Here is a 25,866-nt window from a genome sequence, read left to right on the forward strand (position 1 = left end):
AGAATTTACCTTGTTGTAGTTATTAAACTATTTCACTGGAGGGCTGCTTTCAAATGAATAGATACATTGCGGGGGGAGGGGTTCAATGTCAAGGTTAATTTTTTACTCAGTGTGTTTTGCTGATGCATATCTGATTTTTTTTTTATAATTTCCTTGTCTTTCTCTAATCTAAATACTCCTGCTATTTAATAACAACCACTACATTATGTTTGCTGGGTTTCTGTTGGATTTGAGGTTAGTGTGAGCAGAGGAACTCTTGTACCGTGCTAGATGTGCCTAGCTTTCTTCTGTACCACCATTTTATTGCTGCTGTGGGTAGACAGCAAAATGGTGGTTACTAGGAGTTTCCTTAACAAGAACATGTAACATGTTCATTGTAAGATCATGGAATATTTCATTGCACTGGCAAAAATAAAGAAGGTTTCTAATAGACATGGTGGGCTTCATGTCTATATCAGGATACTTCCTGAGCCCTGCATCTCCCCACATTTAATCCAAATCCACATTTTCTTTGTGAAATGTACAAAGCCTGACTATAAATTAATAGTTCCCCAGGAATGATCAGGTAACTGTGTACATTACATATACCCACACAAAGTAACAAGGATAAGCATAGTAACTTTGAGGATGTGTGTATTTCTGTTATTCATAGAGCCCCAGATGTCACACAGTCAGCAATCTCAGAACCAGTTTACATTGAAGATAAATGTTTTGCTTGTTAATAAATGGTCCCTACAGATCAAGATTGAGGTCATTGGCAAGACACTGTGAGTTAGCTCATTCTGCAGCTATGTACATGTATGAATACATGAGTTAATTTTTAGACTATCAGTGTCTTTCCTTCACAAGTAAGTTAATCAACTATTTTAAAAAAATAGAGATGAGAAGCTGATTACATTTTTCAGTGTAAATATTGTGTGACTAAACAGAAGCCATAATAAACTGTAAGAGTGGGCGATCACTAGCTAGATTTGAAGTAGTGCAAAAGGAGAGTTAGAAAAAATGGTAAATGAAATGGAATTGCCACTGATTACCCACAGCAGAATTAGCATCTTCATTTCACTGCCCAGAGATAATTTCTTTTTTCTCAGCTCCACTGTTACTGTACTATACTGGAGTAAGCAGAGGTTCACAGCACACAAGCAGCTACCAATGAAACAGAAATATGCTGACAGTTGAGAGTCAGTATGCAGTTCACCCTGTAGAAAATAGATCTACAACAACATATTTATGGCCCATGCAACCATGTTGTTTTCTGTCTTCAGTGTGCAAGGATTGTAAACAGAGGAAAAAATGTGTAGGCTATTAAATCTAGTAGTAACAAGGTTCTTAAAGCCAGGTTTATTGTACCAGTATAGGCAGAAGCTTTCCTTTTTTTGATCTGTGGGTGTTAAATCCCCTGTCTGAAACAGGATTCCTGCTCGGATATTATTAATCTCACTGTATCTTTGGGAATGAGGGACAGGATAGATGTCCATAAACTAAGGGCACCACCTGGTGGTTAAATTGCAGAATGTGGTGTTGATAAAAATCAATGAAAATTCATGCACTAAGAGCTCCACCCCAGGAACAGTTTTAAATATCATGATCTGAGATTTATATTTTGAGGAAAATAAAATGAAATAGTCCTCAGTGTTTAGATTTTTATGCATTCCAGCTAAGTGTTATCCATTTCTTCCCCACACAATCTGTTTTGTGAGCTGGCAGTGCCTTTCAAAATGGCTTGTTTTGATGACATGGTCATAATTCTAAATAATTTGATTTCCAAACATATACATTAAATTGTAATCTTGCTAGAAAATCATTGCACAGAAAAAACACTGTCCTGAGATAAATATAAAAGAAGCAATTACATGATCCAAATACGTTTTCTTAGGATTTTGGTGCTGTTTATTGGGAAAAACTAAACAAAGAAAATATTTGTCAAAACATAATTCTTTTGTAGGTCATAAACTAGAAACAGAGATATCAAGTGTGTTCTCTAAAATGTAAGGAGAAATTGAGAAACAGTGCCTGGTGAGCATTTTTTTTTTATTTTTGAATTTTAGAATGCTTGTAAGTGCATTTGTATTATAAATATTTGGAAATAAATGTATTTACACCATCATTCTTCCACCTCCTCAAATTCAGAAATTAGAGAGCACACTATACATACGCAAACACACATATATTCTGCACATCTGCAGAACTGAAGTTCTGTTTATATAAATATATGTAAGATGGAATTTAAACCTTCAACCTCCAATAAAATTGTATGTCTGTAATAAAACTGCTGCACCTTGACTCCAGACTACACTGAATCCCAAATTAAACACCCCATTTACTGTACTGCAGCGAGCAGAAAGGTTTGTTACACTGAACAGTGAACACAATTTTAGCCAGAAACACATATTATCATTCTCTTTACCTTCTGTACATATGAGAGCAACATCTTAGCAACCCCTTCAAGCCATATTTTTCTCCAGTTCCTGCCTCCTTTTACCATGAGGTTTTGATGAGGGGAAGAAAGTGAGATGGCACATAATGTTTAATTTTACATTGCTTCCTTAATTATTTAGCTAGATGGTCAGGCAACACCAGCGGCTTAAAAAGTAAGTAGCTAGCATGTTTTACTACAAAATGTCTCTCTGGATTTCATGAAGAACTCTGTGTCATAAAGAGAAACAGCTGGCATGTTGAAGGCGGCGTAGATTTCTAGCTGCATTATATATAATATATGTGCTTTCCTTCTCATGCTTATGAATGATCCATTTCATAAAAAATGTCTGTAGTCTACAAATACCACTAAACATAAAGGGCATTTAAACATGAGGACCTGTTAATCCATATAACATAGTAAATCCATTGCTTTAGTGACCGGTTGTCTATTTTTAAAAAAAGGTTATGATGGCTAATGTAATTTGAGATACATACTGTCCTCGTATGCTAATTTCCTATGCCGCTGTAGCAGAGTCATTACGGAATTGTGATGTTTTGTTGTGGCTTATTAAATTAGAAACTGAAGCTTAGCTTGTGGGTGTGTGCACACGCGAGAATATATGTGTGTGTGAGAGAGTGTGTGTGTGAGTGACACACACACAGAGAAATGAATGTTAATATTTTTTTTGGCAAGCCAAGTAAAGTGCAGGCAAACAAAGCAGACAGTTGCTCAGACTGGTATGAAGTGTTTCAGTTTTTATCTGAAGGGAGCCACCCTCTAGTGGTTTGACGGTGAATTTTACTTTCCTTTCATGTCCCATTCTGGTCTTCATTTATTAAATGCAGTGCACCTTCTCTCTAAGGGTATTCTTGGCTATTAACCTTCATGCATGATACAGGAGCTGAATGTTAATATTGAAAGTATTTCTTATCAAGTGTGACGTTGGAAAGCATGGAGAAATTATGTTAGGCACCCAAGAATGAAGATTCCCATGTTTTGATTTGTTTTGTTTTAATTGTTGAAGCTAACATTAAAATAGATACAAGTTTAGTTATTTTAGATCAGATGTCTAGGGCTATAATGCAGAGCTCCATTCCCAGATACCTGATGTAAACCTCTCTGAACCTTGAGAATTTTAAATCCGGATGCAGATTCCAGCTCTGTGGTGGTCCTTATGTGTATAATGCACCAAATAAAAAACCCATCTGTATATCTACTGCCATACAAAGGACTTAAACCAAAACACTGGATCCAAACCTCCAATTTTAAGGGAACTCATATCTATATTCAAATGTTGTGATCTTGGATCATCTCTAGTTAAAAGTTTAGTGATATATGAATAAGGTAATGCACAGAGGAACTGGACCAGGGAATAGGTAAAGTACAAGATGTGGCTGAAGCACACATTGCCTGTACCTATGCAATGTGTTTTATTTGGCCTTGCTGGGTTTGAGAATCTGTCAGTCGGTATTTATTGTATTGTTGTTCCAAGGGACCAGATTTCTGATGCCTGAACCCACAACCTCAGGCCTGAGATTGGTTAGCAATACGTCAAAACAAGCCTCACAACTGGCAATTTTACTGCCTTCTGCTAAGCAAGTGTAAAGTTGGGAGCTTTCCCTCGTAAGCGTAAGACATCTAAGTGCTTTTCTGCCTTTTTTTTTTCCTGATGTGTTTCTTCCTTCCCACCTCTAACATCAAAGAATTTGCTAGGGGAACTCAGCCTCATGATTTCTGGAAACTGTATATTTCCCCTCTCCCATGCCCATTTCCGATGCCCCAGCTGCCAGAGTCGTAACCCTCTGGTGCTTTAATCACTCCATTAATCAGCCTTGTGTAGCGCACAGGCCAGCCTCTCACTGCCATGAGGTAGCCTGTTACTTCCTCAGGACACAGAGTCCCCCTCTAGCCCATTAAGAGTATTGGTGAGAATGATCCCTAGAAAGGGCATTTTCCCTAGGTTTCAATTAGGCATATTTTAATACCATCTGATTGGCTCAAGTGATAAGACTTAAGAGGCTAACTCATGGGTAATAGCAGGTAAGTGAAATATGTACATTTTTACACCATATCTAGGCTCCAAGAGCATCATGATTTTATTGCACTGCCGTTCTTGAACTTTGTAGCAGGTGCCAAGATATTCAAGCAAATTGTCTCCACATATTGCTCCTAGGGTGGCATGATCATGACTGTATAATTATGCGGGGGCATGGGAACTGGCAGGTATTACATAAAGGCTGCGTCTAGACTGGCATGAGTTTCTGGAAATGCTTTTAACGGAAAAGTTTTCCGTTAAAAGCATTTTCGGAACAGAGTGTCTAGACTGGCACGGACGCTTTTCCACAAAAGCACTTTTTGCGGAAAAGCGTCCGTGCCAATCTAGACATGCTTTTCCGCAAAAAAAGCCCTGATCGCCATTTTCGCGATCGGGGCTTTTTTGCGGAAAACAAATCTGAGCTGTCTACATTGGTCCTTTTGCGCAAAAGCTTTGTGCAAAAGGGACTTTTGCCTGAACGGGAGCAGAATAGTATTTCCGCAAGAAGCACTGATTTCTTACAGTAGGAAGTCAGTGCTTTTGGGGAAATTCAAGCGGCCAGTGTAGACAGCTGGCAAGTTTTTCTGGAAAAGTGGCTGATTTTCTGGAAAAACTGGCCAGTCTAGACACAGCCAAAGTGTATACATAGCTACCATTTCCATTTCACGTCAGAACAGCTTGTTAGTTATTGTTACTTGTGTCAGGACAGGACCTAGGATACAGTAAACAGAGAAGCACAAAGAAATAAAAGTAAAGCTTTTTCTGGTTTGAAAGCTTTATACCTTTCAGGGCCTTGTGCACTTTGGGGATTTACCAAGATGAAAATAATAATAATAATAATATACACCTGGAGAGTATTTTTCAGCATCTCTTATAAAACACAAAATTAATGCTTAGGAGACCCCCTGATTCACAGGATGGAGACTTGCCATGTTTTAAGTGAAACCAAATACTCTGCCATTAGCTGGGTTTCTGGCTGCTGGGGAAAGCTAGAACTCACGGCTAGTTCAAATCTGAGCTGTCCTGCCTACCACTGGGAAACTCCTCTACCTTACTCAGCCTTTCTGACATACCCTGCCTTTTTACTAAACCTCCAAGTTTCTGACCCTTCCTTTGGGCCAGGAAAGAGGTATGGAAAAAAGTCAGGACAGTTCTATAAAAGAAATAATTAACACCACCACCACTGCTATGTCAGCACCCTGTGAGTGCTGGGAGAGTGGGGTAAGTGAAGCTGGCAGCAGAGAGTGTGGCAGGAAGTTTGAAAATCTTGGCCTGCTGGAAGGGGGAAGAGGCCTTTCAGTTCAGCAGAGAGCAAGAGAGGGCTTTGTCTGAGGGAGCAGACTAGTCTGGAAAAAGAAGCAGCAGTGAATTGGGAATTCTTGCTGACAGAACAAGAGACATAGGATATCAATATATTCCTGTCTCACGGCCTAGAGCCCACAGGACAGACTCATCCTTGAAGTTTTTAAAGTTCAAGTTGTACCATTTCATGCCTCCTACTCCAGATCAGCAGTTTGGATAACATGCCAGTATTGAATTAAAAGCAACTGCCACATCTAATATCTATGTATATATAGATATAGATATATGAATATGATTATATAATCTGCACAAATATCTGCAGAACGTGGAGATAATTGTACACCGAATAGCTTTCAAACACAAACATTACTCCAGTACAATCAGATCCTTATATATTTGCTCAGCAATCAATTTGCTGTGGTGTTTAGGTTCCACTCCTTTGTGTGTGTTTTCCTGACTGTATATTAATGAGTGTTTTCCCACCAAAGTGTTTTGGCTATGGCTTTGTAACTGTGCATCAAATCCAAATGCCATGTTTGCATGCATATATTCAGTGAACAATGCAAATGATTTATCCCTTGGGATAAAGGACTTGAAAATACAGATGGTCCTGATACAGTCTGATAAGAATGTAAACAAGAAAATATCTTTGTTGACTTATTTGTTTGTAATCAGTAATAATTAGTTATTGTCTAGAGATAAATTACATTTTGCATTCCATAAACCTTGCAGTGAACAACAGCTATATGAAACCAAAGCTAGGTTTTCTTAGGATTATTAAAGAATAAATGTTTATGTCAAAATCTTCCCTTTAGCAATATAACAAAACCTTCCATAAATATAATGCTACATTTGCTATTGTTCGTTTTATCTACATCAGATGTAACAGTAACTACAGGCTTCTACCCAGGATAATAGAAAGGATCTGGGAATTTTCTACACAATACTGTGGCCTCATAATTGAACCTTTTCCTTAAGTTTAGTTCTTGAGGGAGGGTTTCTGAATGCCTCAAAGCCTCCATTTTATCTATCAGAAGTTCATGCTTTGCAGTGGTGTGTTATCACTGGGCTAAGACAGTAAGTAAACCAAAAAAATTATGTGTAAAATTGTCTACCATACAGACAATTATTAGTGGCAAATGGTCAGGATCCTAGAACATGTAAGAGACTGGCATGAGTGATGACATTTGCATTGTACACAGATTGTTAGAGATCCCTAATGCTGGTTTTTTAGCGTTTAATACCATTTATCATGATCACCTGTAAACACCCATTTTGTATCCGGAGTCTATTTAACAAAAATAAAATAGGGCCTACAAATTCCCTACCACTTAACGTGTCATTTTAATTTTGTTGAATTATGAACCTGTGATTCTTAGCATCCTTTGTGTAAAAGCTGGTAACCCATCAGCTTTTCCTGTGCTCCAAAATCACTAGGTGAGATTACTGAAAAATGGGACATTGAATCAGACACAGATTGCTATTGCCACATGGGAACCCTAATACAAATCTATATGGACTGGCCTTCTTTGTAGTTAACAGGTTTTTTTCCTTTCGAGCTTTGACCACCTAGTAGAGGGACTTGTTACAAACATGCAGAATGGAGATTTTTCAGTTCTCAGCTACATCTCATTGGATCTTTCCCCAAGCATCAAGCTTTTGTTTGTGTTTTAAGAGGAGCCAGAGCTGAACTGATCAGATCAGATCCTCTACCCAGAGTCTCACAATATAGCTATTGCTCTTCTTCCGAGAAGGCTAGCAGCTGAATGTTGAGTAGGTGAGATAGACAGTAAATGCAGTTTACAGAGAAACATTATTGTGAATTTGTATCTCAGTGATGCCCCTTCTCCTTCTTGTTAGTACTCAGTGGGAACTAACCACATCCAACACAAGACCCACTTACCAAGGCAAACTATTCCCATACCTGATCTTTCTGCCATTTCAAGAAAAATAGGTTTCCATGAACTTGTCTTATTTCCAGTTGGTTCTGCTGACAAAGTAGTGCTCAGGAATACAGGCACACTTGAGGCATATTTACACAGCAGCGTTATTTAGAAATAACTGACATTATTCTGAAATAACCTTGCAAGCTTCTACACAGCATGGGTATGTCTACACTACCCCCCTAGTTCGAACTAGGGGGGTAGTGTAGACATACCCCAAGTCCATTATTTTGAAATAACGAGTGGCATAATCCAGATTCTTTAACCCTCATTTTATGAGGAATAACATTATTCTGAAATACCTATTTCAGAATAGTATGTGTGTAGACAGGGTGGGTAGAATTTAAGGGGCCTCCAGGGAATCCCGCAGGTGCCTTGCTGGCTGCTCTGTCCACACTGATCACAACTGTATAGTTTCCCTTCCCTTGACGCCCTTAAAGCTGCAGGCAGAAGGGCAAGGGCTTGTGGTATGAAGCAGGCCCTGCTCACATCATGCCACACAGCAGGATCTTGCACAGTTTTCCCTGCTGCCGTGGCCGAGCCCACCTCTCCAGCTGAGCCCCTCACAGCTGCCAGCTCTGCCTCAGGCAGATCCCAGGACCTTGACAGGGACTGAAAGAGACTTGCACCTTTCTGGTCTGGTGTGGAGATCCTGGACCTCATTGAGGTCTGTGGCGAGAAATCAAACTTCCAGTGTCACTGCACCAGACACTGGAATGCCAATGTCTATGGCTGGATGGCCGATAGCTGGGACACCAAGGGACATAGGAGCATGTCAGGATGAAAATGAAGGAGCTGGGACACCAAGGGACACCAGGAGCATGTCAGGATGAAAATGAAGGAGCTGAGGCAGGCCTATGCCAGGGCCAGGGAGTGCAGCTTCTGCTCCAGGTTGGTGCTGCAGGCCTGCCCACATTATGCCCCGCTCCACTGCATTCTGGGGTGTAGGTCAGTCCCTTTCCCCACCCCTTGTAGTGGACTCAGGGCTGGTGATGCCCGTCATCACCCTTTCAGGGGGGCACAGCTAATGAGACGAATGAGGTGGAGGAGGAAGAGGACAAGGCCAGCACTATCTCCATGCCCACAAGCCAGGATCTCATGCTCGCCCTGGAGCTGGTACCCCACACTCTGGATGTCTCCCAGGCATTGTCAGAAGCTGGGGAAGGCCCATCAGGTGAGTGTCATTTCATCCCCTACACATACACATGGATGGAGGTGGCAGGCAGCGAGAGGCTGGGGCACGCTCCTCACTTGGCCTTCTCGGCCTGGGGATTGTACAGCAGCCTGTGCACGTACAGGAAGAAGGAGTGCCAGTCTGAGGCACACCGTTCCAGGAGGCTGCAACAGAGGACCCTTGTGCTATTGCTCTGAGGGGCCTGCCATACTCCTAATACTGGGGTGGGACACTCTTGGGGTGGGACACCCTCCCACCACAAGCCACAACTAGAAGGAAGCTGGGAACCTGGACACACACACACACACACACACACACACACACACACACACACACACACACACTCAACAGTGCCACACATAGCACACGGGCATGCCCACATGCTCAGGGCAGCACCCGCTCCCAGGGACTGCAGGCTGAAGTGCAGGAGCGTCTGCATCTCACACACACCTCCCCCCACTACAGCCTGCCCCCATCGTTGCCACTGCCAGACCCGGCGTGTGCACAGCACAGTGGGAAACCCAGCTGCTCCATGGCTCCCCTCCTGCCCACGGGCTCTCAGTCTGGCTGGCACCTTCCCATGCCATCTTGTCCCTAGGACGTGGGGGTAGTGAGGCTCCACCCCGGGACATCTGTGTCCCTGTAGGAAAGGGCCCACTGTCAAGGCCACAGATGGCCTTGCTCCAAGCACATCACTTTCGTCTGACTCAAGAACCGTTGGTTCAGCTCAGAGAGTAGGGCAAGCTCCAGGGATGACTGACCTTCTCTTTGTCCTACACAGCCGGACCAGCTGCGAGAAGGGCTCAGTCGACTTCTCCCCTGGCTGCCTTCCCACCCTGCATGACCCACTAGCACTGGAGACCACACTAGGACCTCCAGAGGGAGTATATTGCTGCCCTGCAAGCCCTGCAGTGCTCCATGGAGCAACAGGACTGCAGAATGGAGGAGGACCTGCAGCTGTGCCACGAGGCCTGGCAGGAGGTGAGGAAGCAGGGCCAGCTCATCTGCACTGCTCTATACTACCTTGGTGCCTGCTCCTGCCCCAGCTCCTGCCCCTCCTGCTTCTCCCCCTACCCGCCTCTTCCCCCACCCTCATGGCCACCAAGGGCCCTGCACACAAGGCGGTGGGACCACCAGAGGCAGGTGCCACTCCCAGCCCCAGTCATGAGCCTCTCCTCCCCACTCCAAGGTTGGGCATCTGGATGCTTAGAATGGGGCAGCAGTAGTACCATAGGTACTGGAACTAGAGGTGTGAGAGGTACAGCAGCACCTCCTGCTTGAAGTGGTTCCCATCCATATCTAAGGTTTCCAGTTCGATTCTGTGGAGCACAGCACCCACACAATAAAAATTGTTCCAGCATCCCCGAGAAGTGCCACCCCTCAGAAGCAGATCCTAGGCACCTAGGGCATGTCTTACATTAGGAAATAATTTTGAAATGACTTATTTTGAAATAATAACTCCCAAAATAACTATTTTGAAATAGTATCAGAGGGGTAACCGTGTTAGTCTGAATCTGCAAAATCTGTTTTTGCAGATTCAGACTAACACGGTTACCCCTCTGATACTTGACACCATGCAAAGCACTGCATTTAGCCGTATGGAGTGAAAATCTATCAACCTCATGAAGAAACTTGCACAAGTACAAACAGCCATACTGTCATTGGTACCTTCTCCTGCACATCTACCAACGTAATATATGCCATCATGTGCCAACAATGTCCCACTGCTATATACATCAGCCAAACTGGACAGTCCCTACGTAAAAGAATCAATGGACACAAATCTGATATTAGGAATGGCAACATACAAAAACATGTAGGGGAACACTTCAATCTTCCTGGACACACAATTGCAGATCTAAAGGTAGCCATCCTGCAGCAAAAAAACTTCAGGACCAGACTTCAAAGAGAAACTGCTGAGCTACAGTTCATCTTCAAGTTTGACACAATCAACTCTGGATTAAACAAAGACTGTGAATGGCTTGCTAACTACAAAAGCAGCTTCTGCTCTCTTGGAATTCACACCTCCAGATCAGCTGCTAGAAGTGGGCCTCATCCTCCTTGATTGGATCCACCTCGTCATCTCCAGCCTGATCCTGGCCTGCATATTTATACCTGCCTCTGGAAATTTCCACTACATGCATCTGACGAAGTGGGTCTTTGCCCACGAAAGCTTATGCTCCTACACTTCAGTTAGTCTATAAGGTGCCACAGGACTCCTCACCGCTTATTTTGAAATAGTGTACCCACACTACAGGGAAGCTTCAAAATTAGTCCAAGTCAGGCTCCCTTAGGCTATGTCTCGACTACAAGCCTCTTTCAAAAGAGGTTTTTTCAAAAGAATCTTTCAAAAAAGCCTCTTTCAAAAGATAGCATCTAGACTGCAACCACTTCTTTCGAAAAAGTGAGCTGCTTTTTTGAAAGAGAGCACCTTGGCAGTCTGGATGCTCTCTTTCGAAAAAGCCCTGTTTGCATTCAAGAACGCCTTTTTTCAAAAGAGCACTTTCGAAAAAAGGCTTCTTTCTTGTAAAATGAGGTTTACCGTGGTCGAAAAAAAGGCGTGTTCTTTCAATTTAATATCGAAAAAACATGGCAGCAGTCTGGACGCAGGGGAAGTTTTTTCAAAAAAAGCCACTTTTTTCGAAAAACCCCTCTAGACACACCCTCAAAGTAGAAATGCTACCTCGACTTAGAGCCCCAGGAAGCACTGGGGAGCAATTACTTTGAATGAATCTGGGAAGTAGTTATTTTGAAACATCAACTGTGGAGCATTCACACTTCCGCTATTTCGAAATAACTATTTTGAAATAAGCGTTATTCCTCATGGAAAGCAGGATTTATTATTTTGAAATAACCACCCCTTATTTTGAAATAACTTGGTAGGCTTGGTAGTGTGAACCCTCTTCTGGCTATTTTGAAATAAGAGGAGTTATTTTGAAATAGCTCCCTAGTGTAGATCTGGGCCTACAGAGCTTTTACTGCAAAAATGTAGGTGCCATTGAATATATGTGCCTATGGAGTTTGGTGGTGACTGAACAGAGGTTTTGTTAATAACAGTGGTGCTGATTCTGGGATATAGGCACCTAAAGTGTCAGGCACTTAAATCCCTTTGTGAAGCTAGCTCTGAGTGTCTTCAATTCCTATTAGAATCATCCCAGGAGGCATACCTGGGTGGTCGACAAATGCCTTTGATGTCGACCCCCGCGCATCCAGACTACCGCGCTGAGCCGACAAACAGCTGATCGGCTTAGCGTGGAAGCCATGTAAATGTAAATGAAGCGGCGATTATTTAAATCGCCGCTTCATTTTCCTATGCCGGGTAGTCTAATCTACATGCCTCTGTCATCAGAGGCATGTAGTCTAGACGTACCCTTAGTGTGTGGCACAGTTGGGTTTTAAATTATTACCAGCAAGTTATAATATTCGATTAAGCAAATAATGATCCACTACCAAAGGCATTGATCTCAAGTGCCAGTGGAAATGTATAAAATGTAAAGAAATGATATTGGGTTTCATTTGTTATAATACTTTCCTTTATAGAGGATTAAATCTATTGGTTTGGGCATAAAACAGTGCTCTCTTCAAGGCTAACATGCAGCTAGTTTAAGGACTGAAATGGCTCCAGTTCTTGATTTAAAACAGGTTTTTTTGGTCTCAGTAATCTCTGGCAGTAAACTGCACGTAGTTTTCTTTTCAAGATGGTTTATGATCACTGGTTTCAGCCCATTGCACATTACTCTACCACATGTCCTGGCTTGCCTGGGACAGTCCCATCTTAAGGGAACACATTCATAGGTTATGCACACTCATTTATACAGCTGCAAGAAACATGTCTCTGCATCTGTCCACAGTCTAGTTTTAATTAGCTGATTAGCCTATCATTTTCAAAGAAGGTCTTCCTACAGGTTAACGTTGTCCAAAGAATCTGGGAAGGTGGTACTATTTGCATGCTGCACATAGTTCTATAGGCTAAATCCTAGTCCTACTGGAGCTACTAAGAGTTCAGTCCTGGACTTCAGTGACAGCAGTGGAGAAAATCCTGTCTTCCACTGTGGTGGTGGGCCCCAGATGAGGCAAAATGATTCAGTCCCACTGCAAAGGGTGGGCAGGACTTTTGTGGAAAGTATACAGAGGGTGAGCACTGCCTGCATACTATGGAGTCACTTAGGGTACGTCTAGACTACATGCCTCTGTCGCCAAAGGCATGTAGATTAGGCTACCAGACATAGTAAAATGAAGCGGCGATTTAAATAACCTCCTGGGATGAGGTTTACCTGGGTGGTTGACAAATACCTTTGATGTCAACACCCGCGCGTCCAGACTATCGCGCTGATCAGCTGTTTGTTGGCTCAGCATGGCAGCCATGTAAATGTAAATGAAGCAGCGATTATTTAAATCGCCACTTCATTTTACTATGTCTGGTAGCCTAATCTACATGCCTCTGGCGACAGAGGCATGTAGTCTAGACGTACCCATAGGGATGAGATAGATGTTGGCTAAGGACACAAAAAGGGATGGTAGATCCACCTCAGAACAAGGCCACCAACTGTTGGTCTCCTTAGGAAGAAGCAACACAAAAGCTCTGAAGGCTATTATGGCTTCATAAATTTCCCTCATCTGCCCAGGCAACAAACCTTACTCACAGCCTAACTGCTGGCTAGGGTTCAGGATCTGGGCCTCTATGAGACCTGTAACTAAGATGATGCTACTCAATTCTGGATTTTGTTTTTTTTTTAAACTTTGAATTATAAAGTTTGCTTAGTTACGTTCTCCATTAAAATGTGTGCAACAGATATTAAATGGCACAGTTGATTTACTACAATGCACTTAAACTTTAATATTAGTTTTCAACTTCTTTTTTATTCAGTTTTTGTTTTATGTTTTAAAATTCTACATCAAATTTGCCAGTCATAGTAAACAAATAGGACATTTCCACAAGATTCACTTTTCTTCAAAAATAAACCCAAAGACATTGCTATTCGGAGTGCCTGAGATTTAAGATTTAAAATATTTATAACAAAAACCTTCCTAGAAGTAAATCCATCAAACCAACAATCAAAATATCCAGATGAAATGACAAGATTGACAAACATCTGGATAACCTAAATGTGTTAATATTATTTTAAAAATCAAACTATAATATACATATAATTACCAATGTCTGGCTTGATGCACCTTAGATTAAAATCACAATACAATACTACTGTGTTTTGTGTGGTATCTCTGAGACTTTATCTAAAGCATTTTAGAATTAAATAAGAAATAATAGGCAGAAGAAAGAAAGTACAGAGAATATGCACAGGAGGTGTGTTCAGCTGAGATTTGAAGTCAGATTGAGAGTCAATGAGGTAGAGAGATAAAGAAAGGCTGTTCCAGATGGCAGGAGCTGCAGAGCAGAAGGCTGTCTCAACCACCAATTAATTTAATAAAATCCGCCAGTTTCATCCTAAGTTTTTCCTTCGCCGTGTTAGGCGCAAATGAACCTCAATTTAAAATGAACCAAGTGGTGCAAAACCACACACACACATGCAACCCCCCTCCCCCAAAAACCAAAAACAAAACAAAAAAAAAACCAGTCCTAGGAAATCCATGCTACACTTGTAGGTCAACTCCTGCATCAATACCCTGCACTCACAGGCTCCTGGGTTGAAATTCCAGCCATGAAGAATTTCTCACTGATATGTCATGAAGTTAAAATATTTGGTTTTCCTGCATTCTATTTCTGTAAAGTGGCAAACACTAGCAAGCTGTCAACTGCAATGGATAGGAACCCTCGTCTAGACAAAGAGGTACAGGAGATGGGGAACCCACCCATGGTGTGTGCTTCTTGTGCCTTTGAAATGAGGCCAGGCTGGCCACAAGACTCGTTCGTGGCATGAATCCTCTGCCCTCTGCTTACAGCAAGTTTCAGAAGCTATACAGAGGGCTACTTCAGCCAGTAGCTGATGCAACCTCCATGGACAAGCTTTGTAACTACTTCTGATCCTAGAGGGGAAGATTTCTCTCATGCACACTCCTGCATGTACGCCCCTCGCCCAGCATGCTACTGAGCTGGACTCTGGGGGTGCATCTACACTGCACCGTTATTTCAAAATAACAATGCGAGCGTCTACACAGCCATTCCGTTATTTCAAAATAATTTCAAAATAATGGACAGCTTATTCCAAAATCTGTAAACCTCATTCTGCAAGGAATTATGCCTATTCTGAAATAGCTCTTTCAAAATAAGGCGTGTGTAGATGCTCCACTGCTACTATTTTGAAATAGCCCCTCACCAGGGCCATTCTAAGTTACTCCCTCCCAGTGCCTCCTGGGGCTCTAAACTGAGATAGCGCGTCTACATTGGGGAAGCCTGCCTTGGACTAATTATGAGATTTCCCTGCAGTGTAGATGTGCTATTTTGAAATAAGCTATTTTGTAGTAACTATTCTGGAATAGCTTATTTTGAAATAAGCGTGCCGTGTAGACATATACTAGGATTGTGGAAAAGCTGCACCATAGTATAGAATGAAGATCAACACTGTGGCAAGCCATCATAAAATTGAAGTCACTTCACTATTTATATTACTATTTATGTATTTAGATGAATAGAAATGCTAGGAAAAGACACCTATTCATATGCTTTATGTTCTCTTGACAGAATTTAAAAATATATCACAGATACACCCTAAGTGCATCAGTACACATCACAATAATCCACCACCAAGAAGTTTTAAAGATCAATCCCAACACTGGCAATTTTCCCCACTGTCTAAGGGCAATCAAAAAAGATTATATTTGCACTGTATCACCAAAGTCATCAGATTCCATCTCTTTTAGACCAAGAGTCAGGGTGAATTCCAAAGTGTGAAACCACATCATCTAGCCAACAGCCCCTTCTCATCTGTACCTGTGGGCTTCGGCTCAGGTATCTCTGCTGATCTCAGCTGCAGCACAAGGGCACAAGAAGAGAAGCAGTGTCTCAGGTCAGTTCTAAGCTATTTAGGGCTTTCTAAGTCAATCCTAAAACTTTAAACATCACACACAAACCCTCAAGAAGCCAGTGCAGATGATGTACCTGCCAAGCAGGCCACTGCATTCTGTAGCAGTTTTTTATGGTTTTATAGCCTGGCCCTATGCAGAGAGCATTACAGCATCTTATCTTTGGGTGATGACAGTCACAACCACTTGGCTCTATGTAAATTATACAAAAACTGACCAAGTCGTTGATTACTGCTACTGGATCATCTAGTTGCAGTTCAGAGACTAGCTGAAGCCCTAGAATCATGAACCAGATCAACAAACAGACATGAACACTCATCACTGATGGGTTTTCTTGCCATGCTATGCAAGATGTGCTGACATAAAATGGGATTAACACAGTGGTCAATCAGCCTATACAGGCAGTCCCCGGGTTACATGGATCCGACTTACATCGGATCCCTACTTACAAACGGGGTGAGGCAACCCCGCACTAGCTGCTTCCCCCCAGCAGACCAGAGAGACGCGGAGCGGCTTTTCTCAGCAGACACCTCAGCTTGAGAATAAAGGACTGAGGAAGTGAGGAGAATAAAACTAAGCTCTGGAGAAATGTTTGGCTAGAGTTTCCCCTACAATATGTACCAGTTCTGACTTACATACAAATTCAACTTAAGAAGAAACCTACAGTCCCTATCTTGTACGTAACCCAGGGACTGCCTGTACATGTTGAATCAAAAGAAGATCTAGTTTCACAAGCCATTTTGACTTTATTTCTTTGCTTAATGTCTAAAATACAATACACTAAAAATCTAGATTGGGGCTATTGAACAGGTGATAATAAAAATGTCATGTTAGATTTCCACTTATTCTATCAGTCATTAAAAAGATTTATAGTTCATACCAATATCAGATTATAAAAATTGGGGCCCTCCATAAATTAAATGCGCTTACTCTTGTTGTCATATAATAAGAACACTATGATGTCATATTTGGAAAGGTCAAAGGGACAGAAAACAAGAACTAATGGGAAGTGCAATCTTAAAAGCATCTGAAAGATTTGAAAAGCAGGTTCCTGTAGAATGTAATGAAATATTAGTTTAAAAGGTAACTTGCTAAAATAATACTAAACTAATACTTATGCCCATAATAGCATTCATGGCAAAAATAGTAATACACTATTTTATTAAAGAAAGTCTGATATAATGACATTAAATGTCTTGCAAATATTCGAGGGTATGTCTACACTAGAAAGTTAGTTCGAACTAACGGACGTTAGTTCGAACTAACTTTCCTATGCGCTACACTAGCGCTCCGCTAGTTCGAATTTGAATCGAACTAGCGGAGCGCTTAGTTCGAACTAGGAAAACCTCATTTTACGAGGACTAACGCCTAGTTCGAACTAGCTAGTTCGAACTAAGGGCTGTGTAGCCCTTTAGTTCGAACTAGTGGGAGGCTAGCCCTCCCCAGGTTTCCCTGGTGGCCACTCTGGCCAACACCAGGGAAACTCTATGCCCCCCTCCCGGCCCCGGACCCCTTAAAGGGGCACGGGCTGGCTACGGTGCCCGTGCCAGGTGCAAGCCTGCCAGCACCCAGCTAGCAGACCCTGCACCTGGCACGGCACAGAGCCACCCACCCGATGCCCCCCAGCCCACCCCCTCTTGCCGGGACCAGGCTGGCGGCTCCCGGGAGCTTGCCCTGGACCGCAAGAGGCGGACACCTTCCTGGGCTAGTGCGGACATCGTGGACCTCGTCCACGATCTCCGCACTAGGCACAGGAAAGTGGCCGTCTAGGGCAGGAGAGCTGCCAGCCTGGCCACCCAGGAGCAGGTGTGCATGAAAATCAAGGGGGTCCACTGAGACCCCCGACCCTGAGCCCTGAGCTTACAATGGCCGTCCTGGGTCAGACCAAAGGTCCATCTAGCCCAGTAGCCTGTCTGCCAACAGCGGCCAACCCTAGGGACCCTGGAGGGGATGGACCGAAGACAATGACCAAGCCATTTGTCTCGTGCCATCCCTCTCCAGCCTTCCACAAACTTTGGGCAGGGACACCACTCCTACCCTCTGGCTAATAGCACTCCATGGACCCAACCTCCATGACTTGATCTCACTTCCCTTTAAACTCTGTTCTAGTTCTAGCCTTCACAGCCTCCTGCAGCAAGGAGTTCCACAGGTTAACTATTTGCTTTGTGAAGAACAACTTTCTCTTACTAGTTTGAAGCCTGCTACCCATTCCTTTCCTTTGGTGTCCTCTAGTCCTTCTTTATGGGAACTCCTGAAGAACTTTTCTGAATGCACCCTCTCCACCCAACCCCTGCTTTTAGAGCCCTCTATCCTGTCCCCCCTCCGTCTCCTCTTTTCTAAGCTGAACAGTCCCAGTCTCTGTAGCCTCTCTTCATCTGGGACCTGTTCCCAACCCCTGATCATGTTAGTTGCCCTCCCCTCTCCCAGCCTTTCTCTTCCCCTCTCCCACCTCCTTTTCCCAGTCTCCCCCAGTTTTTTTCAATAAAGACAGAGTCAATGTTGGAAGAAACGTTATCTTTATTTTGTACATCAATAAGAAGGGGGGCTAGGGAAGGGCAAGTGGAAGAAGGTGAGGGAGGAATGGGGTACGAGCCCCCGATGGGGAGGACTGGGCTGGCTCTGCGGGCTTCTGGGGGTGGAAGCTCTCCTGCAGCCCCCCAATTACTCCCTCTCCGCAGATGGCAGCCTGCGGCAAGTGCAGCCGGGCTGATGGCCGAGTGGTGTGATGTGCCCAGTGTGGGCACTCAGGGCACTCCAAGCCAGAACTTCTTTGCAAGCGGGGCACCCCTTAGAACTGTGTGTCCGGGGTGGGGGTCGGGACCCTTTAAGCGCAGCCCTCGGCTAGCCTGAGACAGTATCTCCATGCTCTAAGTCCTCCTTTTATGCCCTGCCGGCACTGCTTCCGGCCATCATTAAGCCCTGTTCAGAGTCCACTCAATGTGGACTTACTAGTTCGAACTAGCAAAACGCTAGTTCGAACTAGTTTTTAGTTCTAGATGCGTTAGTTCGAACTAGCTTAGTTCGAATTAACTAATTCGAACTAAGTTAGTTCGAACTAGCGCTGTAGTGTAGACGTACCCCTAGTTACTCAGGAGTAATTTATTGTAGTTTTACTGGAAATTTTTTCCTTGGATCTTAAAAGATTTTACAGCCTCAATTACAGCACTTTTACTCCTAATAATCACTATTGATTTTACTGGGGTTTTTTTAGATTTATTTGTCTTGTTTTACATAGGATCCAAATCTCAATACAGTGTATAAAGTGATATATTATCTTCATTCTAAAATCCCATTGATTTAGTTAATAATTTTGGATCACCAATAGATAATTGTGCTGACGTTACAAAAAAACAAACCAGAACAAAAGCTTGTTTTCTGTTCAGTAGGAAGTGGCGATTTTGTGCCATGACCAAATAGGCTGATGGTCATGGAAGGAAAAATTAAAAAGAAAACAGGCAGGATGGCCCAACGGCTTGCTTTTACCTTTGCAACACTCTCATAATTTCTCATAGGTTTTCACTATGGAGCAGAATCTCTAATTCAATGCATTCCTATACCTGAAATCACTTGGGCTCATGTCATATCCTCCTACAGTAATCACAGTGAGAACTGGAAAGAGGCCTCACAGAAACTGGACCAGATGACCCCCACAGAACTTCTGCTACATTTTCCCTGTTTGTGGCCTAGCAGAGAGGGCAGAAAGTGCTGCTTCATTCTCTCCTGCTGTTCAGAAAATTGCTGGGAACTTAGTTATCAACACCACATATCCATGGACATTTATGTAGGAGACCCGTCCTTTCTGCTGCTCCTGTTGTTCAATAACAGCACAATTCCCTTGGGAGCCATGTTACATTTTTGCCTCTCACCCCTCTGGCTGATTCAACTTTGGACCATGCCCTGGTCCCTGACACATCTCCTTAGGGAGAAGTCAATATTGCTTCTCATTGTATTAACTCTATTGGTATTTGAGGATATCATGCGTAAAGAATGGCTGCTCTTCAGTTTTGACCATCTGAGGTGCCATTCCATAGCAACAGACTCTCCGCAACATGGTATTAGCATACAGGGTTTTCCAGACTCCGGATTGGGGGGCACAAGACACAGAGATAATGATGATGACTCCTAGTGCTTCCCTGCCATTCTCTCTTCTATATTTCCTCTTTTTGTCAGAACAGAGGGGAGCCTGGGACATTTATCCCTGTGTTTCAGTCAACTTTATTTACATAAAGTTTGAGATGACTTCCCTTGGTGGAAAATAATAGGGAGGCAAGTGAAATTCTGGAACACTCAGTGTGCTTTGGGTGAAAGATACAATTACACGTCTGTCTGTACTTATAGTTGTGTTCCTTAGATGCCACAAGTTCTCCAGTAATGTACCATTTCCAAGTAACATAGCTCCTTCTGTTCAAAGTGTAAAGCACATTTCTTTGACCATGTCTTCTCTACATGCATACGTATATTTTAAGACAGTTCAGAGCAAAATACACCACTGCAAGTACCTCTTCCCCCAGGAAGAGGAAGGGAGAGCAAACATGCAGCAGTAAAAACTCTGGTCATCTGAAGAAGTGGGCTGTGCCCACAAAAGCTCATGATACCATCTACATGTTTTGTTAGTCTATAAAGTGCTACCAGACCATTTGTTGTTTTTTAAGTTTATGCAGCAGATGTTAGACACAGTTGCTTACTCCGCTAATGGTAAGAGTTCAGATAATAGGGCGATGAGTCCAGTAGAAGAACCTATGTAGAATGGAATAGATGTGCTTTCTGATTGTTTCTCTTAACCTTTCTATACCTCTACAATGTGTGGTTTTATTTAGATCTCCTTTTTTGCTTCAGAATTAGTTTTGACTGATTAAAAGAATAAATCCCAGGGGCTGTCTTTTCCAATCAGGCATTGCACAAGCACATGAGCTGACTAAGTTCTGCAGAACATTGAAAATGTGGTATGCCCAGGAAATGTTTGCTATCACATTAGTGATGCTATAATGGGCATCACAAATCACCTGGACATTAATAGAACGAAATCACTTACTACTTCTGAAAGCAGCTTTATTCTCAGTTGGTGTCCTGAAGGCACCATGTGTGCAGTCTAGAGTTTCTATCACAAAGGAGATTTTTTTCAAATACAGCAACATTCCTGTTTTGCTTGCCACTGTTTAGTTAAAATCTTTAGCTATAGCTTGTGATAAGAGAATTTTGTACATAATTTGCATTGGAAAGAAAATGTCAAAATGTAACTAGTGTCTCATGTTGAACTTCAAATGATCTCTGATTATTCAAAAAGCCATAACAGGACAGGATGCACATAACTTCTAATGACTGTCTTCTTTTTCTTACTTAAATGCAATAACCCATCAACCGTGTTTTGTTAGCCTGTTTCTGCTGTTTTGAAATCTGATCATCAGTCACATCTGAAGACTTCTCCCAAGCTCTGCAGATGTGTCTGTAACAAGCAGAGGTGTCCGTGTGCACTTCCCACTTGGCTTAACAAAATGAACAGCTTCTGTCATCTTAATCCATGTCAAACAGACAGCAGTGGTAAAATTAACTATTTCAATCAAGGAAATGGGCTGTTAACATCTTTGATTTGCTGTCAAAGAAGAATTCTGAATTGTGCCCCTGTTCCTAGACCAATATGAAATTTTTAAAAAGACAGTTTATGTAATAGTTCAGCAAAAGTAAATAAAGCATGTTTATATACTGTCAGGAGAAAATAGAGTTACTGTCCAGAAAAAAAATGTCTAGCATCTAAGACTTAGCTTTCTGCTTTTAATTTACATTCACTTAGTATTAATACAGTGTTTGTTATACCATGTTCAGGAAAGCATCTCCTTTTTCCAGTGTTATTCTAGGACTCAAATTGATAGCTGTAAAACAGATAAATAGTAGCTGTGCACCACTGACTCTTGGTCCATTTTTCATCTTTTGAAATAAAATCCCCAGAGTGGTTTTTTTCAGAATAAATTGGAGATAAAAAAGTAATCTTTTGATGTGTATACTTCTGAACACGGCAGATTTGTGGAGCATTTTTTCCAGCTAGAACTCACGCTTTACTTTTTCAGGTGTGTATATGGCAGAACATGGTATTAAGTACAACAAGTAGTCCTGTGGCACCTTAGAGACTAACAAAATATATAGTATCACGAGCTTTCATGGGTAAAATACATTTCTTCAGATGAGCTGGAGTGGAAATAACAGAAAACAAGATATGTATAAAAGCAAAGAAAGTACCTGTCCAATTGTAGGACTCATATTAATGAGGTTAATTAAGTGGGCTGGATGTGTCCCATTCGTAGTTTTTGATGTGAAAATGTGGATGTTAAAGGCAGGGAAAATTGGCTGTGTAGTGCATTAACCAATTAATGTCTTTATTCAAGTCCAGGGTAACAGTGTCAAATTTGTAGATGAATTGCAGTTCTGCCGTTTCTCTCTGCAATTGGGTGGTTGCAGAAGAATGGCTACTTTTAAATCCATGATTGAGTGACCAGGCAGGTTAAAATGTTCCCCTACAAGTTTATGGGTCTTACAATTTCTGATGTCTGATTTACGTTTATTTATTCTTTGTTGTACAGACTGTTCAGTTTAGCCAATATACATGGCATAGGGTCATTGCTGGTACTTCGAGGAATATATAATGTAGCCCAAGGTCCAGTGTGTTTCAGCAGCAGCCCTGGGAACTACAAGTTGTGGACTACAAACTGCGGCATGTTGGGAGAACTTCCTGGTTCCTGCCAGGATGTGCCCTCCGCCCCCAGCAGGGTCTCAGCAAGGACTGTGCTAGAAGCAGCACACAGGCTGCATGCTGAGAGAAGGGGCTGCTGAACTGTTTTCCTGTTCTATGTTTTTTACAGAATAAAGCCTGTTCCTGGTGATGTGTTGGAGTGGGTCTGGTCTGAGGTGCACTCACACATACACAGCGCAAAGCACACCAAGCAGCCTCAGGCCTAGCCCTCCCCCCACAGTGGTGTAAGAAGTCACAAGCTTCCCCTATGCTGAATAACCTCACACTGGGCTAGCCAACAGGAGGGGTTACAATAACATAGAGGATGTGCAGTTGTATGAGGCCCTGATGCTAAGCCCCTGGCTTACGTAGTTAGGTCTTGTGATAATATCACTTATAAACATATGTGGACAGAGTTGGCCAGCGGCGGATATAGGGCAGGGCAAGTGGAGCAGCTGCCCCAGGCCCCGCGCTGTAATAGGCCCCGCTCCGAGCCGCCTCACAGGGTCCAAATGGCTGCTTGAGCTGCTTGCTCCCACGCGGCATCCCGGTTGAGCAGCGCAGAACTCAGCCGAGCACCATGGCAGGAGGCGAAGGGGGGCAGGGCGGTGATGTACACTGCCAGGGGATGGGAGGCGAAGGGCATGGCAGAGGCTCCAGGTCCCGCCCTCTGCCCGAGTACATCACTGCCCTGCACCCCTTCGCCTCCCACCGTGGCACTTGGCTTAGTTCTGCACCGCTCAGCGGGGACGCCGCACGGGGCCCAAATGGCCATTTGGGCTCCGCGAGTGGGAGGCAGCAGGGGGAGGACTAAGGAAAAGAGAAAGAGAGAGTGAGGCAGGAGGAGAAGAGAAAGAGAAAGAGAGAGTAAGGCAGGAGGAGAAGAGAAAGAGAGAGTAAGGCAGGAGGAGGAGGAGGAGGAGAGAAGGAGAGAGAGTGAGGCAGGAGGAGAAGAGAAAGAGAAAGAGAGAGTAAGGCAGGAGGAGAAGAGAAAGAGAGAGTGAGGCAGGAGGAGGAGGAGGAGGAGAGAAGGAGAGAGAGTGAGGCAGGAGGAGAAGAAAGAGAGAGTGAGACAGGAGAAGAAGAGAAAGAGAGAGTGAGGCAGGAGGAGGAAGAGGAGAGAAAGAGAGAGAGTGAGGCAGGAGGGGGAGGAGACTTAAATACAGATGAAAATTTTTAATTATTAATGCAGAATTTTGTTTAAGAATGACTTACAATATAATTAAAATAAAAATTATCAAACTAAATTAGGTTTCTATCAAATTTACCCAATTTACATTTAATATGAAAATAGTCTTCAATTTGCGCATTTGACGCCTTTTTTCTATTTTTTCTCCAAAGGGGGGCCCCACGAAATTGTGCTGCCCTGGGCCCCGCAAAACTCTCATCCACCCCTGGAGTTGTCAACAGATTTTGTTGCAAGAGTAGGTTCCTAGGTGAATATATCCGAGGTGTGATATGTAGCTGCTGAAAAGGATTTGCTTCAGGTAGGGCGGGGGGATTCTCTGTTAGCGAGGACTGTCCTATTTCCCAAGGCCTGTGAGAGTGAGGAATTGTTTTCCAGGACAAGTTGTATGTAGATTGTTAGTGATGCACATTCTTAAAATTTAAGAATGCTTGATAAAGATTTTGTAGATGTTTGTCTCTGTCTGTGGAATTGAAGCAGTGTCCTGGATGGAAGCTAGAGGCATGTAGGTAAGAATAGTGGTCAGAAGGTTTCCAGTTTAGGGTGGTGTTTATGTGACTATTATTTATTTGTACTGTAGTGTCAAAGAAGTGGATCTCTTATGGGGACTAGTCCAGGCTGAGGTTGATAGTGGGTGGAAATTGTTGTAATCCCTTTGGAATTCTTCAAGGGTCTTCTTCCTCTGGGTCCATTTGATGAAAGTGTCATCAGTGTCACATAAGATGAGAAAGGGGGCTAGGGGATGAGACCTGAGGAAACGTAGTTTGAGGTAAGCCATAAAAATGTTGGTATACAATGGGGCCATGCAAGCACCCTGAGCAATGCCGCTGACTTGAAGGTAGAAATTTTCCCCAGATTGGAAATAATTGTGGACGAGGACAAAGTCACAAGCTGGGTTCCTGACAGCTTGTAGTCCATCTTCACATGGAATGTTGGTGTAAAGAGCTTCTGCATCCATGGTGGCCAGGATGATGTTTTCAGGAAGATTACTGATGCACTGTAGTTTACTCAGGAAGTCAGTGATGTCTCAAAGATAGGTTAGAGGAGAGAGTCAACTTAGTCAGATAATGCTGCTGTAAGGGTGCCAGTGCTGAAGATGATGGAACGTCTGGGATTTCCAGTTTATGAATCTTGGTATCAGATAGAATATTTCTGGTCAGGACTCTGGGGGTATGTTTTTGTGGATTTGGTCCAAGCTATAGCAGATGGTGTAGTTTCTTTTGGTATTCCTCAGTGGGATCAGAAGACAGAGGCCTGTAGAATTTGGTGTTAGTGAGTTGTCTAGCAACCTCCTGTTTGTAATCTGACCTATTCATGATGATTACAGCACTCCCTTTTGTCAGCCTCTTTGATTATAATGTCAGAGTTGTTTTTGAGGCTGTGGCTAGCATTGTGTTTCGCATGGCTGAGGTTATATGTCACAAGTTGTTTGTTCACAATGTCATCCATGCACATTTGCGGAAACAATCAATGTAGAAGTTCAGATTGTGTATACTGCATAATGTGTGTGAGGGTGGTGGGACAGAAATAGAGTCTCTTAGTTAGATAGGACAGACTCTTCTGCCAGGCTAAAGTGTGTGGTTGGATAGAGTTAACAATATTGTTAGATGAGTTGAGGGTACTGAAGTGATAGTACCCAGTGTCATGTAGGAGTTTAAATAGTTTATTGCTCTTTTTTTCTTCTGTAGGGAAGTGAAGTGAGTGTTGTAAGTGGCTTGTCTAGTTTTTGTAAAGTTCAGCCATGTGAGAGTTTGTCTGAAAGCTTGGCTTCTTATGAGACTCTCTAGTTTTGAAAGCTCCTTCTGGATTTTCTTCTGTTTGTTGTATAGTATGTAATAAGTAATGGTAAGTAATAGTCATAGAACACAAACTTAAGTGACTCAATTAGAAGCTGAGGTATCTAAGGGCAAGATTCTGCCACCTTCATGTACATTGATTAGTATTTTACTTCACAATAAAATCAATGGAACTGCTTGTGATGTAAGCTGCTGCTTAATACGAATGAAAAAATGGCAGTAGCAAGCCCTAATTCTTTTCTTCTCATCATTGGGCACAGTTCAGAAAGTTGCCCTAAAGGGGTATTTGAGGATTCCTACTTTTCCAAC

The 25,866-nt window shown here is 42.8% G+C and overlaps 1 long non-coding RNA gene across 2 annotated transcripts in view; it reads left to right on the plus strand.

Moving 5' to 3' along the window:
• The window catches only part of LOC106731725 (uncharacterized), a 75,705-nt gene that overhangs the window by 13,598 nt on the left and 36,241 nt on the right, over window positions 1-25,866 (plus strand). Inside the window, exon 1 of one of the 2 annotated variants that reach the window (XR_016350050.1) lies at window positions 2,426-2,591. The exons of the other annotated variant lie outside the window; for it this stretch is intronic. This is a non-coding gene — a long non-coding RNA (uncharacterized LOC106731725). Of the gene's footprint in view, window positions 1-2,425; window positions 2,592-25,866 lie in introns of those variants that run through there. 2 annotated transcript variants of the gene reach the window in all.

This window comes from Pelodiscus sinensis, chromosome 7, assembly GCF_052426305.1.
Source record: "Pelodiscus sinensis isolate ZL-2025 chromosome 7, ASM5242630v1, whole genome shotgun sequence".
NCBI lineage: Eukaryota > Metazoa > Chordata > Testudines > Trionychidae > Pelodiscus > Pelodiscus sinensis.